The sequence below is a fragment of the Chiloscyllium punctatum genome, chromosome 47, assembly GCF_047496795.1.
Source record: "Chiloscyllium punctatum isolate Juve2018m chromosome 47, sChiPun1.3, whole genome shotgun sequence".
Classification (NCBI taxonomy): Eukaryota; Metazoa; Chordata; class Chondrichthyes; order Orectolobiformes; family Hemiscylliidae; genus Chiloscyllium; species Chiloscyllium punctatum.
In genome coordinates, this window is record NC_092785.1 from 32,214,661 (window position 1) to 32,230,156 (window position 15,496).

Here is a 15,496-nt window from a genome sequence, read left to right on the forward strand (position 1 = left end):
TGAGAATAAATTTTGCTCTATTTTAAAATCTAGTAGTCAAATTAGCTAACTTGCTCAGGGTAATTTTTACTGTGCACTTACCAAAAACAAATTGATAAATTACGGTCTGGGCTGCCTGGTAAAGAATGTTTTGAGTGGTCTGGCCTCGTCCATAACAATGCCCAATCGTTCATATGCAATTCCTGCACTGTTAACACTGCAGCTGCCTGGGGACCTCTCCCAGTTATTTTGCTGAGTCATTAAGTGAAGAATTTATATAACCAGTTGTTGCACCGCATTCTTGAACTTCGCTCTGAATTTGGACAGAGTCACTGCATAAAACAATGTGTTCGTGCTGCAGCTTAAAACCCTCAGCATTTCTGCAATGTATGTAAAATCCTTTATAGAACTGGAGTTCCAGCGATATGTTCCTTTAATGCGAAAGTACAAGACGTTTGAACCGTGCACTGCCCACAGAAGTATGAAGCTAATGGATATGGTGAAGAGGGAAATCACTGACCTCCTCCGATTCTCCATCTCTGTGTCTTTGTGACTCTCTCCCTTCCTCTGACCCCTCAGGCTCTTGCGGACTCGACTGACCAATAAAACGTGCTTAACTGTCAGAGTGTTCATTAACAGAATTAACATGAATGGGATGAAAGGGGTTAAAATTATATCAAACCACTGAAATCCCAGCCACCTGGGATCAGTAAAATAACTTGATTTCATTCGGCAAGACCACAGAACATTGTCAATTTTCCACACAGGTTCGTACCGAAAATAGAAGGGAATGCTTTTGAAACAGAGCAGAATTGCAGTTGCAGCCATAGCCACAGCCAAGGCTTTTTCTGTCCAATATTCTCTCTTCATTTTCCGGCAGCAAATGGCCACAAAACGGTCAAAGGAGAAAAGTACAGTGAACCAGACGGAACAGTCTGTGGCTGCACGAGCCAAGACATAGACAGGACGGCACACAGCGGTGAGATCCAGGAAACACCTTGGCATGTCAAAGTATTTGAGTTTCCACAGAATGATGTCAGTGAGAACAAACAGTAGATCCGATGTTGCCATTGCCAACAGGCAGCGCGTTGTGCAGTTAGAAAGGCCACACTTGCCCGGTGCAAGAACCAAAATCACCAGGAAATTAACTGAAAGAGACAGGAAGTAAAATGCAATCGGAAAATAATGACCAAGCATTCTCTGCGCCAGCCCAGATATCAATAGAAGATCTTAGCACCTAACTGGGGCTTTTGAGACAGTTCAGATGTCGGGTTTGAACATGTGCATCCCAATGACCTGACCCATTTCAATGCTGCTCACTCCTGTGTTTGACCAAGTGTGGGCAGGCAATTGTCAGATGGTTGGGTGGGGGAGGTGCATAGATGTTAAGGTGAAAGGGAAGACGTTTAGGGGATCTCAGGAACGGATTTTTACTCAGAGAGTGGTGGATGTCTGCTTTAAAAGCTACCTGGATGAACACTTGAATCAGTATAAAATTCGAGACCATGAGTATAATGCTGGAACCAGGGACGAGCTTGAATATAGTGTAGCATTGACAACATGACTGGATGGCCCAAAGGACCTCTTCTGGACAGTCCGGTTCTACGATTCTAAGAATTACTTCTGGGAGGCAGATTGGAAAGTGAAGCATTTTAATGAAACAAATGAAAGTGCTTTGAATGCTAAAAACATGAAACAGAATCAGAGATAATTATCAAAACCCAAGAGGTATAGCAGCATCTGTGGAGAGATAAACAGAGTGAATGGAATCACGTTTCATTAGAACATCATCTGAACAAGGGTCACTGAATTCAGGACATCATCGCAGATATCTCCCCACAAACAAAACCGTATGATTGCAACAAAACGACAGCTCATTTCTGAAAGGGAGTTGAGATTTATAGTGCTGATACTCATCTACTACTAACTACATTGGTTAGACTACTCTTAGCATACCAGATAGAGTAATGGAGCTGTGTAGCATGTTAACAGACCCTCGAGCCCAAATCATCAGTGCCCAACAGAAATCCCAAAGTAATCTGGATTCATTTGCCCCTTGATTCCTCTAAATTCTTTCTATTAATCTTCCCATCCAGACACATTTTAAATGTTGTAATTGCACCAGCCGCCATCACTTTATTTGGCAATTCATTCCATAGATGCACCACTCCCTGTGTGAAAACGTTGCCCTTTCAGTTCTTTTATATCTCCCCCCTCACACTAAAACTGTCTCCTCTAGTTCTGGACTCATCTAACCCAGGGAAAAGACATTCTCTATTTATCCTCTCCATTCCTCTGAAGATTTTATAAACCTCCATGAAGTCAGCCCTCAGCCTCTGATGCTCCCGGGAAAAGAGCACCAGCCAATGCAGCCTCTCCCTACAGTTCAAATAGTCCCACGATGGCAACACCTTTTCTGAACCCTTTCCTGTTTGTCAACATCCTTGGACAAGATGAGAATTGCACACAATATTCCAAAATTGGCCTAACCATTGTCCTGTACAGCAACACCATGATCGCCCAACTCCTATATTCAAAGCTCTGACCAAGAAAGAAAAGTACTCCAATCATTGGCTTCACCAAACTATCAAACTGAGACATTATTTTCAAAAAGCTACAAACCTGCACTCCAAGGTCTCTTTGTTCAGCTACACTGCACAGGATCTGACCATTAACTACATATGTCCTGCTCTGATTTGCCCTTCCAAAATGCAGCAACTCATAAACATTTAAATTAAACTCTATCTGCCACTCCTCGACCCATTGTACACTGAGGTAACCTTTGTCACTGTCCACTCAACTCTGATTTTGGTGTCATCTGCAAACTTGCTAACTGTACCTGAAATGGCCGTATTCAAATCATTTGTATAAATAACGAAAAGCCATAGATCCAGCACCGAACCCAGTCACACACCAGTGGTCACAGGCCTTGAGTATGAAAAGCACCACCACCCTCTGTCTTCTACCCTCAAACCAAATGGCTGGGTCTCCCTGAGTTCACGGTGATCAAACCTTGCTCACTGGTATACCATGAAGAACCTTGTCGAACGTCTTCCTGAAGTCCATATACATCACGTCCACTGTTCTGCCCTCACCCAATCCTTTTGGTTACTTTTTCAAAAAACTCAATCAAGGTAGTGAGACATAATTTCGCACGTACAAAACCATGTTAACTATACCTAATCATTTCTTGCCAATCAAAACATCTGAATAGGCTGGCGCTCTATTCCCGACAGCTTCAGAGGCTGAGGGATGACTTTATGGAGGTCTATAAAGTTATGAGGGGTATGGATAGGATAAATAGAGAATTTCTTTTCCCTGCAGATTCCCTCCGACAACTTGCCCACCACCAAGGTCAGGCTCACGAGTCTATAGTTCCCTGGCTTTTCCTTACCACCTTTCTTAAACAGAGGCACCACGTTAGCCAACCACCAGTCTTCCGGCATCTCATCTGTGACTATCAATGATTCAAATATATCAGTAAGGTGCCAACTTCCCTCGCTTTCCAAAGAGTTCTAGGGACATCTCATCAGGCCCTGGTAATGTATCCACCTTTATTAGTATTGAGACATTCAATGTGTCTTTCTCTGAAATATTGTCATTTTTCGAGATATCACCATCTATTTCCCCATATTTTGTACTTCCATGTCTTTCTACACAGTAAACAAAGAGGCAAAGTAATCGTTTCCCATTTCCCCCATCTCCTGCATTTCCACACATAGGCTGCCTTACTGATGTTTGAGGGCTCCTATTTTTTCTCCATCTGCAATCTTGTCCTTAATGTATTTATTAAATCCCATTGGATTCTCCTTAACTCAATCTGCCAAAGTTATCTCATGCGCCCTTTTTGACCTCCGATTTCCTTCTTATGTATACTCCTACTGCCTTTATACTGGTCTAAGTATTTGTTCGATCTCTACTATCCTTCCTGACATATGTGTCCTTCTTTGTCTTACCAAAACCTCAATTTCTCAACTCATCGAGAATTCCCTGTATCTAACTGCCTTGCCTTTCACCCGAAGAGGGACGTACATCTCTGGACTCTTTTTATCTCATTTTTGAAAGCTTCCCATTTTCCAGCCGTCCCTTTACCTCCGAACATCAGCCCCCAGTCAATTTTTGAATGTTCTTGCCAGGTACCGTCAAAATGGCCAATTTTAAAACTAATAGAGTTATGGTCACTTACCCCCAAGTTGTACCCCACTGACACCTCAGTCACATGCCCTGCCTTATTTCCTTAGAACAGGTCAATGTTTGAGCCTCCAGTCGTATGTAGACCCACATACTGAATCAGAACATTTTCTTGTACACACTGAACAATTTCCTCTCCATCTAAACCCTGAACACTACAGCACTGCCAGTCTAGGTTTGAAAAGTTAAAATTCCCGACCAACACCACCTGATTATTTATACCAATAACTGAAATCTCCTGACATTTTTTTTTCTCGATTTCCCGCTGACTGTTCAGGGGTCTTTAATACAATACCAATCAGGTAATAATCACTTTCTTATTTCTCAGTTCCATTTCAATTACTTCTCTTGACACATTCCGTCGAATATCCCCCCTCAGTACAACCATAACATTATCCATTATGAAAAACATAACTTCCCTTCTTCGCTTGCACCCCTTTTCTTTCCATCTTTGAGTCTTTATATTCTGCAACTTTAAGCTGCCGGTCCTGTCCACCCCTTAACCACGTCTCTGTAATTGCTATGATATCCTAATCCCATTTTCCTAACCATACCCGAAGTTCATCTGCCTTCCTTGTTAGTCCTCTTGTATTAACATAAATTTAGTTTAGTCTATCAGACGTTCCTTATTCTCTGCTTTGTTCCTGCGTGACCTGACTGTTTGAACTTGCCCTTTTCACAAATGTACCAGTCTCAGACGGATCTCTTTCCTCAATATCTCCGTGGGTCCCACACACTCTATTCCCCACATCCCCAGTCCACACACGCTCCATCCGCGTTAGTTTAAATCCTCCTGAGGACCTCGAGCAAATCTCCCTACCAGGGCATTAGTCCACTTCCTATTCAGATTCAATCCGTCCTCCTTATACAGGTCGCGTCTACCTCAGAAGAGATTCCAATGATACTTAGATGTGAATCGTTCTACCCTGCACCAGCTCCTCAGGCACGCACACATCTGCTCCATCCTCCTATTCCTAAGCTCACTAGCTCGTGGGACCAGGAGTAATCCAAAATTAATATCTTCAAGCACCTCCTTTTAAATTTCTGCCGAATGTCTTATATTCTGTCTTCAGAATTTCAACCGTTTCCCTTCCCATGTGGTTAGTTCCAATGTACACAATGACCTTCTGCTGTTCCCACTACCCCTTTGTTAATATTCTGCACCGTCTCTAAGATATCCTTCATCCTGGCACCGGCGAGGCCACACTCCATTCTGATTTCTTGCATTGCTTGCGGAAACGTCTGTCTGTGCCCCTGATTAGATTAGACTGCTGCTGGAAAAGCACAGCAGGCCAGGCAGCATCCGAGGAGCAGGAATGTCAACGTTTCAGGCAAAAGGCCTTCATCAGGAATGAAGCCAGGGAGCCTCCAGGGTGGAGAGTGGGGTGGGACAGGGATGAAGGTAGAAAAGAGTACAATAGGTGGATGGGGGTGGGGTGGGGATGGAGGTGGTAGGTCAGAGAGGAGGGTGGGGCACGGTAGCAAAGAATACAATAGGTGGATCCACCCCACCCCCTCCCACTTATCTCTCCACCCTGGAGGCTCCCTGCCTTCAGTCCTAATGAAGGACTTTTGCCTGAAACATCGATTTTCCTGCTCCACGGATACTACCTGACCCGCTGTGCTTTTCCAGCACCACTCCAATGTAGACTCTGATTTCTAGCATCTGGGGTCCTCACTTTTGCCCTGTGCCTCTGATTAGACAGTCCCTTATCACATTGATTGTTTAAAACTTGACACACCCCTCGTTCTATTAACTCACTGAATCTATCATCGCTTCTTTGGGAAACTAAATAATTCCTTGTCATGTTTGACAAATCTTCTAATTCAGCCAATCTCGGTCTCAGAAACTTGGCTGTTCATGCCACATTCACCTAAGAGCTCATCACACTCTATACTTTCCAAAACAATATACTTGTTTGAGATTGGGATAGCTACAGGAGATTCCTGGACTACCTGCCTCCCCCTCCCACGTTTCTTGGAGGTAACTCATCTACATGGAAGCTCTCCTTAATCCACATCTGAAAAGAAGAATACATCACTCTCCCAAAGGCCATATTTTCACCTAATAATCTACATACCCAGAAAATACCACAGTCTTGCTGCTCTAAATGACTCTGCTCCAGGCCAACTTTGTGCTCGTGCTTTATATTTTTAAATTTTAATCAGGCGACAGATGTCAGTAAAGCAAATAACCAAAAAGAACTCATTACATTCACTATTGTAGATTTACACAAACATGGTCAGCAAGGTTACACTGAAAAACCATGCACTAACCTGCTCCTGTGCTGTGAACTCTTCCACACAAATTCCTCCAAGGTCACCTGTTCATTCTTCTTTCGACTCCCAGAAATACATAATCTCAAACAGCAAAGGTAGGAGCTGCACAGATTCACTACCGTTTTCTCTCTCACTCTCTCTCTCTCCCCCTCTCTCTCTCTCTATCTCTCTCGCTGACCATGTGGTCATTAACGTTGTCTCTCTTCCTCCTTTTTAAATTGCAATTGCTTTTCTCTTTCTTTTCCCAAAATTTACAAAATAACAGAACAGCTTACAAACCAATAATTCCTCTTCCAGGAATTCTTGGAAGTCAATTCTGACACTTAAGATACCACAGAACTCTTAAAGCCACAACCTTTTCCTGTCCTCCACATAGGATTAGCTCGAATCGACTGTTCACTATATTACAAAACATGAGTTGTTTCACTTTAGGAGATGCAATTATTTGATAGAAAGTGCAAACAGAGCAGAAAAGTTCATGTGTCATTGTTAAAGGTACAGGCCACGACCTCAGCCCTCTCTGTAATAATAAACTGAGGATCTATTAACTCACTGAATCTATTATTGCTTGTTTGGGAGACTAAATAATTCCTTGTCATGTTTGACAAATCTTCGAAATTTACATGTATATTCCGTCAGTAAATAATGCAAATGGAAAGATGTCATTTTTTTTATTGCATTGACTGATTCAAATAGCTTTGGAATATGCTTATTGACATTTTATGAATCAACTACACAATGTGAAACAAAACAGACAGTTCACTTCTGCAATTACTGAATTCTGCAGCTCCAATCCATTTCAACATAAATATGACATGGGTAAAAAAAAATCAGGTCTGCCTGACTCTCTATTGTGTTCTGATCATGTCAGGGGCAATTAACATTTAAAGTGAGAATCTGAATAATTAGCAGTACATCGATAGTACAAGAATTTACAACACTTATTTTTTTTTTAAATGTAAGGAGAGTGAATAAACAAGGTAAGCAATATTAATTGAATAAATTGATAAATTCTTATAATCTAATATTAGTTAGTATTATTCTTCCCATGCAAAATTTCTTTATGTATTGTAAACAATTTTGAAGCTACAAACACTTCTTTAGGGAACAACTGGAAGGTAGCCACAGCCCTCTGGAATTCAACTTAACACTTCTCAGTGTTCCAATGTTGGAAACGGGCAACACAGAAACAGGCCATTCCAACCATCAAGTGAATTTACTTTAACCAACCTCAGTCTTTCTACGATCCTACAGAACAGTAGGAAAGTTATGGCACTGAAATATGTAATTTTTGTCTGTATCAACTGAATAAACTAGCTACCTGTTCTGATCCCATTTTCCAGAACCTGGTCCACAGCATTGAAGGTTTCTACACATTGGGTGCAATTCCGCAAGATGGCGGCACGGTGGCACAGTGGTTAGCACTGCTGCCTCACAGCGCCAGAAACCTGGGTTCAATTCCTGCCTCAGGTGACTGACTGTGTGGTGTTTGCACGTTCTCCCCGTGTCTGCGTGGGTTTCCTCCGGGTTCTCTGGTTTCCTCCCACAGTCCCAAGATGTGCAGGTTAGGTGAATTGGCCATGCTAAATTGCCCGTAGTGTTAGGTAAGGGGTAGATGTAGGGGTATGGGTGGGTTGCACTTCGGCGGGGTGGTGTGGACTTGTTGGGCCAAAGGGCCTGTTTCCACACTGTAAGTAATCTAATCTAGTTCCAAGTTCCCTTTAAATGAGTTGAGGATTGCCACCTCAAGCCACGACACAAATTGGGCAGTGAATTCCAGGTACACTATCACCTTCTTCATGAAAAGTTAAGCCTCAAATCCCCTGTAAACATTTCATCAAATATTTTCACTCTGTGTTCCCTGGTAAATGGTCCTGCAGTCGGAGGAGGCAGATTTCTATCCAGGAAACCGCTTATTTTGTACATCTCAATCACATCAACTCTCAATCATCTCTGTTTAGGGAAGATAATCCTCACCTATCCATCTTTTCTCAATGCTGCAGCCATTTCCACATACTGTCAACATTCTCGTCAATCTGTCCTTTATTCTCCACAGTGCCTCTCTGTGCTCATTGCTCTGTGATGCCAGTTCTGTGCACAAAACTACAGCTGGGTGCCACCGACTCTCTCGTGGAGTTTCAGTGTTACAGGTCCGGCAGATGGTGAAGGGATTTTTTTTTTCTGAGTTGGCTCTGGTGCATTGAGAGTGAGCAGTAAATGTTGAAGTGGTAATATGGAATTAAATCTCAGTGCGGATACCTGTTCAGGGTCTGTGGCATAAAATGTATCTGAAAGAATATAATTAGGGTCCAGTTTTATTTGAACTGTGAGCTTAGTTTATAAGTTCTTTGGGAGTTAGTCGAAGTGTTTAAGACGTTCAATTCTGTTCTGACACCAGGTGATTAATTGCTGAACAAGCCAGATCCTCGACAGAAATCCGGCTTGATGAAATATAACCTTATTTGTTTTAATTTTACAAACTGACCTCTTGCGGAATCGTAAACCCACAATGCTGCAAAATCTGTTTCCATAATAAAACAGAAGATTATTATTTAAGTAATTACGATAAAATAGAATAAACCAAACTACGAACTGAAAACATAGATTCTAATGCAATGAATACGCAGTAAATGTATATTTCCCGTTAATCACAAAAGAGTGCATAAATGAAACGAAAGGAGGCAACTTTTATATATTATACAAAACACGACTCACAGTGCCGTTCCAAACAAAACAACCTTCACATAATATTCACACAAGAATTCCTGTATCTATAACATGGCTAAATGATTTGTTACTGTCACTTTTAAACTGAAACTGCAGTCAATGTCTTCCTGGAGCTACAACACACCTGAGTGCCAATATTCTCAGCTTTAAACAATCTCTTCAGGGCCTTGTTAATGCCAAAATTTGAGCCTGGGATCAACACAAAATTTTCACCCGAAGGCAATGTAATTTACGAAAACTCTTAATATCTTCAAGTGAGCACAGATCTGTACATCCACTCAATTCCAGGTTCTTAGAAGGACTCAATTAAATGAGGAATATGATAGAAGTGACAGTAAAGTTTTCTGAGCTAACGTTTTCTTCCTTAATCACAAATTCCAGAACTCTGCAACAAATCTTTGAGGCTGCATTAACACCATGCTGGGTTGTAAGCATCAAAAATAAACAAAAGGTTCATTCGTGCACAAAAGCATTCAGCCGATTGCCAAACTTCACACACAACTTTTGAAACAAATTGCCGCAATTACTGAAATAACTCCAAGTTTAGTATAAAGTACAGATGCACAGAGAAGCCCACTGCATATTCACTCAAACAACAGAACCAAACTCAAACTAAATAACATTGCACTCTCTACATAAAAATGCCACCGCTTACATTTTCCAAAGTGATTCTTTGCCTTAGTTACATCGAAACTCACCGTAGACTCAGATCGAAATGTATATTTCTGGAAGGTTCCCAGAAGAGATGAATAATTTCCCAGAAAGTTCCTATGGAATCTGCCATGATGTGAATCCAACAGGGTCTCGGTAATCTGAAATTAATTTACCGATTGTCTGCCCCTGTGTGACTCTTAGGCGCAACCTGCCCATACATCATTGTCAGTGGCAGAGTGAACCTGCAGATAAGCCTCTGGCAGATTCGCACAAATTCAATGGTGCATGGCACTTACCAGGAATTGCTACAATCGGAATGGTCGTGTAAAATATTTTCTGCACATGATATAACGAAAACGTCATTTTTCTGCAAGAATATATTTGCACAAACGATCTCTCTGCCCTCAATGATGAGGTGATATCATCCCAAAGCCTTTCATTTATACCGGCTGACATTGCCTGGGGGAACATTACATTACAATGTGGTTCAATTGATTTATTTAAACATTTGAACAAGCAGGTCACAATGATGAGTTAACTCCCAGATGTAACAGAGTAATTTTAGAAATTAGGTTTATTGAATGGTGAAAATCTCAATCGTGAACAGCAACATTGCAAAATGTATATTTAGTAAAATCATACAATCCTTACAATGTGGAAGCAGGCCAATGATCCCATCAAGTCCACGCTGACCCTACAAAGGGTTTCCCACCCAGACCCATCCACTCACTCTGTGAGGCAGCAGGGCTCACCACTGAGCCACTGAGCCACGGTGCCACTCTGTATACCAGCATTGACACTCGAACAGCATCTACCTATCTTTGAGATCTCATCTTATTTCAGGACTTCCTTCCATTGACTTTGACCATGTGAAAATTAAATGCCAGTTGTTGTGGTTCTGTTCGCCGAGCTGGGAATTTGTGTTGCAGACGTTTCTTCCCCTGTCTAGGTGACATCCTCAGTGCTTGGGAGCCTCCCATGAAGCGCTTCTGCGATGTTTCCTCCGGCATTTATCGTGGTTTGAATCTGCCGCTTCCGGTTGTGAGTTCCAGCTGTCCATTGCAATGGTCGGTATATTGGGTCCAGGGCGATGTGCTTATTGATTGATTCTGTGGATGAGTGTCATGCCTCTAGGAATTCCCTGGCTGTTCTCTGTTTGGCTTGTCCTATAATAGTAGTGTTGTCCCAGTCGAATTCATGTTGCTTGTCATCTGCGTGTGTGGCTACTCTGGATAGCTGGTCGTGTCGTTTCATGGCTAGTTGGTATTCAGGGATGCGGATCGTTAGCTGTCTTCCTGTTTGTCCTATGTAGTGTTTTGTACAGTCCTTGCACGGGATTTTGTACACTACATTGGTTTTGCTCATGCTGGGTATCGGGTCCTTCGTTCTGGTGAGTTGTTGTCTGAGAGTGGCTGTTGGTTTGTGTGCTGTTATGAGTCCTAGTGGTCGCAGTAGTCTGGCTGTCAGTTCGGAAATGCTCTTGATGTATGGTAGTGTGGCTAGTCCTTTGGGTTGCGTCATGTCCTCGTTCCATTGTCTTTTCCTCAGGCATCCATTGATGAAATTGTGCGGGTATCCGTTTCTGGCGAATACATTTTATAGGTGTTCTTCTTCCTCTTCTTGCAGTTCTGGTGTACTGCAGTGTGTTGTGGCCCTTTTGAATAGTAGCTTGATGCAACTTTTTTTGTGTGTTGGGGTGGTTGTTTTCGTAGTTCAGGACTTCGTCTGGCTTTCCTGTATACCTTTGTGGTGAATTCTCCGTTCAGTGTTCTCTGTACCATCACGTCTAGGAATGGGAGTTGGCTGTCCTTTTCTTCCTCTCTAGTGAATCAGATTCCTGTGAGTGTGGTGTTGATGATCCAGTGTGTGTTCTCTATTTCTGTGTTTTTAATGATTACAAAGGTATCATCTACATATCTGACCCAGAGTTTGGGTTGAATTTGCAGTAAGGCTGTTTGTTCTAACCTTTGCATTACTGCTTCTGCTATGAGTCCAGAGATGGGTGAGCCCATGGGTGTGCCATTGATTTGTTCGTATAACGACACGCCCATGGGCTCACCCATGTCTGGATGCATAGCAGAAGCGGTTTCAGTCCCAAAGGGAGTGAAGCAAGGGAGAGATTTGCACACGCAATGATGCAGACATGTTCAATTCTGGAAATGTTTGAGCGGGAGTCAGTGTTGTCAATGAGGCCTGTAGTGAGAGGGAAATGTGGCTTCGTGTGAGGACTGCTAAAGAACAGAAAACAGACAGCAGTAATAAATAGGTCATAATCCTGTTGTCAGGCTTTTGAAAATTTTACTCATATCTGATCCCTCTAAATTCGTGAAATTCAATCAGGATTTGCATCGTTTCACTCCCTCAACATTGAACCCTTGCTATCCAGCTATCATTCTGGTCAATCGATGCTGCACACACATGGACATGGCCTCCCAACTCCCCAGTATTTTCTGTTTTTGCCTATTTGTACAGTCAATTTGGTGCTGTGTTCACAGCAAATGGCAGCAGTGCACAAAGTTAAAATGACTGACTGACTCTTTCAAAATCGTCAGTCCAGCTTGACAGAGTCCAGGATTGAATATTGTCTCAACAGTGCCTGGGGTCGAGCATGTAACAGAACAAATATTGTACATCTTGGCGTGTGGGGTTGTCTGGGGTGCAACAGGAGTGGAAGCGGAAAAGTGTGGAAAACTAAAAGCCCATGGTCCTGGTGCACATTGACACCAACAATATCTGGAAGCGAAATCACGCTTCAGGGTCTGATATCCTATCATTAATCACTCTTCATTTTGAAATGCATAGACTTTGATAGTAGCCTCTTGATAAGTCAGCGATTTAGCATCTCAACATCCCTAATATACATTCTTTTATTTCAGACAGGACTCTCTGATTGCATCAGATGAAAAGCACAAATCAGGGAACACATACCCTCTGAAGTCCAGCTGGCTGACGCCATGACAATAACAGGAAGAAACAGCAATGAATTCCCATACGTAAAATTCAGCAAATCGACCAAGAAATTGAAAATTTGATCCCCTTGTTACTCTGTCTACTCATGAGGCCGGTGAACATGTCGTTGAAAACATTCTTTCCAGGAGGAAGGGCTTTGGAGTTTTCGGTTATTGGTAAGGTTTTTGGGTCTGGTGTGATCTGAATACATTGGAAACATGGGTTAAGATTTAATTGGATGGGGATTCCTAGTTTTCAGGGGAAACATGCTATCGCCATTGTGGAACATTTACTCAAACAGGTCAGAGTGTTGGTAACCTGGGATCAATCTCAGAAGGTAAATGAAAATGGCCACTTGAAGTAGTAAATCGGTGAGTGAAAGAGAAAAGCAACGAAAAGGATCCATGAAGATGTTCTTTTTCAGAATCCTAATCTTCGGAATCAAACACTTCTCTCATATGCCTCACAGATTCAGGGACATAGTTCTTTCTGGAGTGCTACATTTTAATTTTAGGGATATCCAAAAATGTGCACGTTCAATGAAATAGTTACATTCAAAATCTTATGTTTATTTTTTATTATTTGAGACGATGCTTGAGGTATTTTGACAGACATAACACATTAAAAGGATTAATTTTTTTACACGTCACAGGTTTGAATTGATGCAAGGGGACAGATGGAAGCATGTAGCAAGGTACTATGCTTACTCCAAAAATTACAGACACAATGTAATAGCATGAATTTACAATATTATTGTATTGGTGGAAGAGTGATATTCAAACACCTGAATTGTGTGTTAAGATGGAGAATGAGATGGCTCTGGCAAATAGAGTTAAGGAGAATCCAAAGGGTTTTTACAAATACATTAGTGACAAAACGGTTACTGATGAGAATAGGGCCCCTCAAAGATGAGCAAGGTAGCCTTTGTGTGAAGCCACAGGAGATGGAGGAGAGAATGAATGAATATTTTGCATCAGTATTTTCAGTAGAAAAGGGCATGGAATAGATAGGATGCGGGGAAACAGACGGTGTTATGTTGAAAAATGTCCATATTACAGAGGAGGAAGTGCTGGATGTCTTGAAACGCATAAAATCTCAATGACCTGAGCACGGGTACCCTAGAACTGTGTGGGAAGCTAGGTAATTGATTGCTTGGGCCCCTTGCTGAGATATTTGTATCGATATTCAGAGGTGAGGTAGCGGAAGACTGGAGGTTGGCGAACATGGTGCCACTGTTTAAGAAAGGTGGTGAGGACAAGACAGGGGACTAAAGACCAGTGAGCCTGATGTCGGTGGTGAGCAAGTTTTCGAGGGAATCCTGAGGGATGGCGTGTACATGCAGTTGGAAAGGCAAGCAGTGATTAGGGATTAGCAACATGGCTTTATGCATGTTGTGAGAAATCATGTCTCACAAATTTGACTGAATTTTTTGAAGACGTAATGAAGATGCTTGATGAAGGCGGAGTAGTGGTTGTGATCTATATGGACTTCAGTAAGGAATTCAACACGGTTCCGCATGGGAGAATGGTTAGCAAGCTTAGATCTCATGGAATGCCATGAAAACGAGCCATTTGGATGCAGAACTGGCTCAAAGGTAGAAGACAGATGGCGGTGGTAGATGGTTGTTTATTAGATTGGAGACCTATGACCAGTGGAGTGTCACGAGGATCAGTGCTGGGTCCACTACTTTTCATTATTTATATAAATGTCTTGGATGTGGGCAGAAGAGATATCGTTAGTAAGTTTGCAGATGACACCAATATTGGAGGTGCAGTGGACAGTGAAGAAGTTTACCTCAGATTACAACGGAGTCTTGATCAGATGGGCCAATGGGCTGAGAAGTAGCAGATGGAGTTTAGTTCAGATAAATGAGAGGTGCTGCATTTTGAGAAAGCAAATCTTAGCAGGACTTATACACTTAATGGTGAGGTCCTGGGGAGTGTTGCTTAACAAAGAGACCTTGGAGTACAGGTTCATAGCTCCTTGAAAGTGGAGTCGCAGATAGCTAGGTTAGTGATGAAGGCGTTTGGCATTCTTTCATTTATTGGTCAGACTATTGAGTACAGGAGTTGGGAGCTCATTTTGTGGCTTTATAGGACATTATTAGGTCACTTTTGGAATATTGCATGCAATTCTCATCTCCTTCCTGTCGGAAAGATGTTGTGAAACTTGAAAGGGTTCAGAAAAGATTTACAAGGATGTTGCCAGGGTTGGAGGATTTGAGCTATAGGGAGAGATTGAATATGCTGGGGCTGTTTTCCCTGGAACATCAGAGGCTGAGGGTTGACCTTACAGAGATTTATAATATTATGAGAGTCATTGATCGGATAAATTGACAAAGTCTCTCCCCTGGGATGGAACAGTCCAAAACTAGAAATGTAGGTTTAGGCTGAGAGGTGAAAAAATATAAGAGACCTACGGGACAAAGTATAGTATGTGTATTAAATGAGCTGCAGGGGATGTGGTGGAGACTAGTACAATTGAAGCATTTAAAAGGCATCTGGATGGTTATATGAGTAGGAAGGGTTTGGAGGGATATTGGCCTGGTGCTGGCAGGTCAGACTAGATTGGGTAGGGATATCTGGTCGGCTCTACACCAGCACAAGAGAGGCTGCACAACCTCTCTTGGTCAGGGTTCTTGGTCAGGTGGAGGAACAGAGGGATCTTGGGGTCTATGTACATAGATCTTTGAAGGTTGCCACTCAGGTGGATAGAG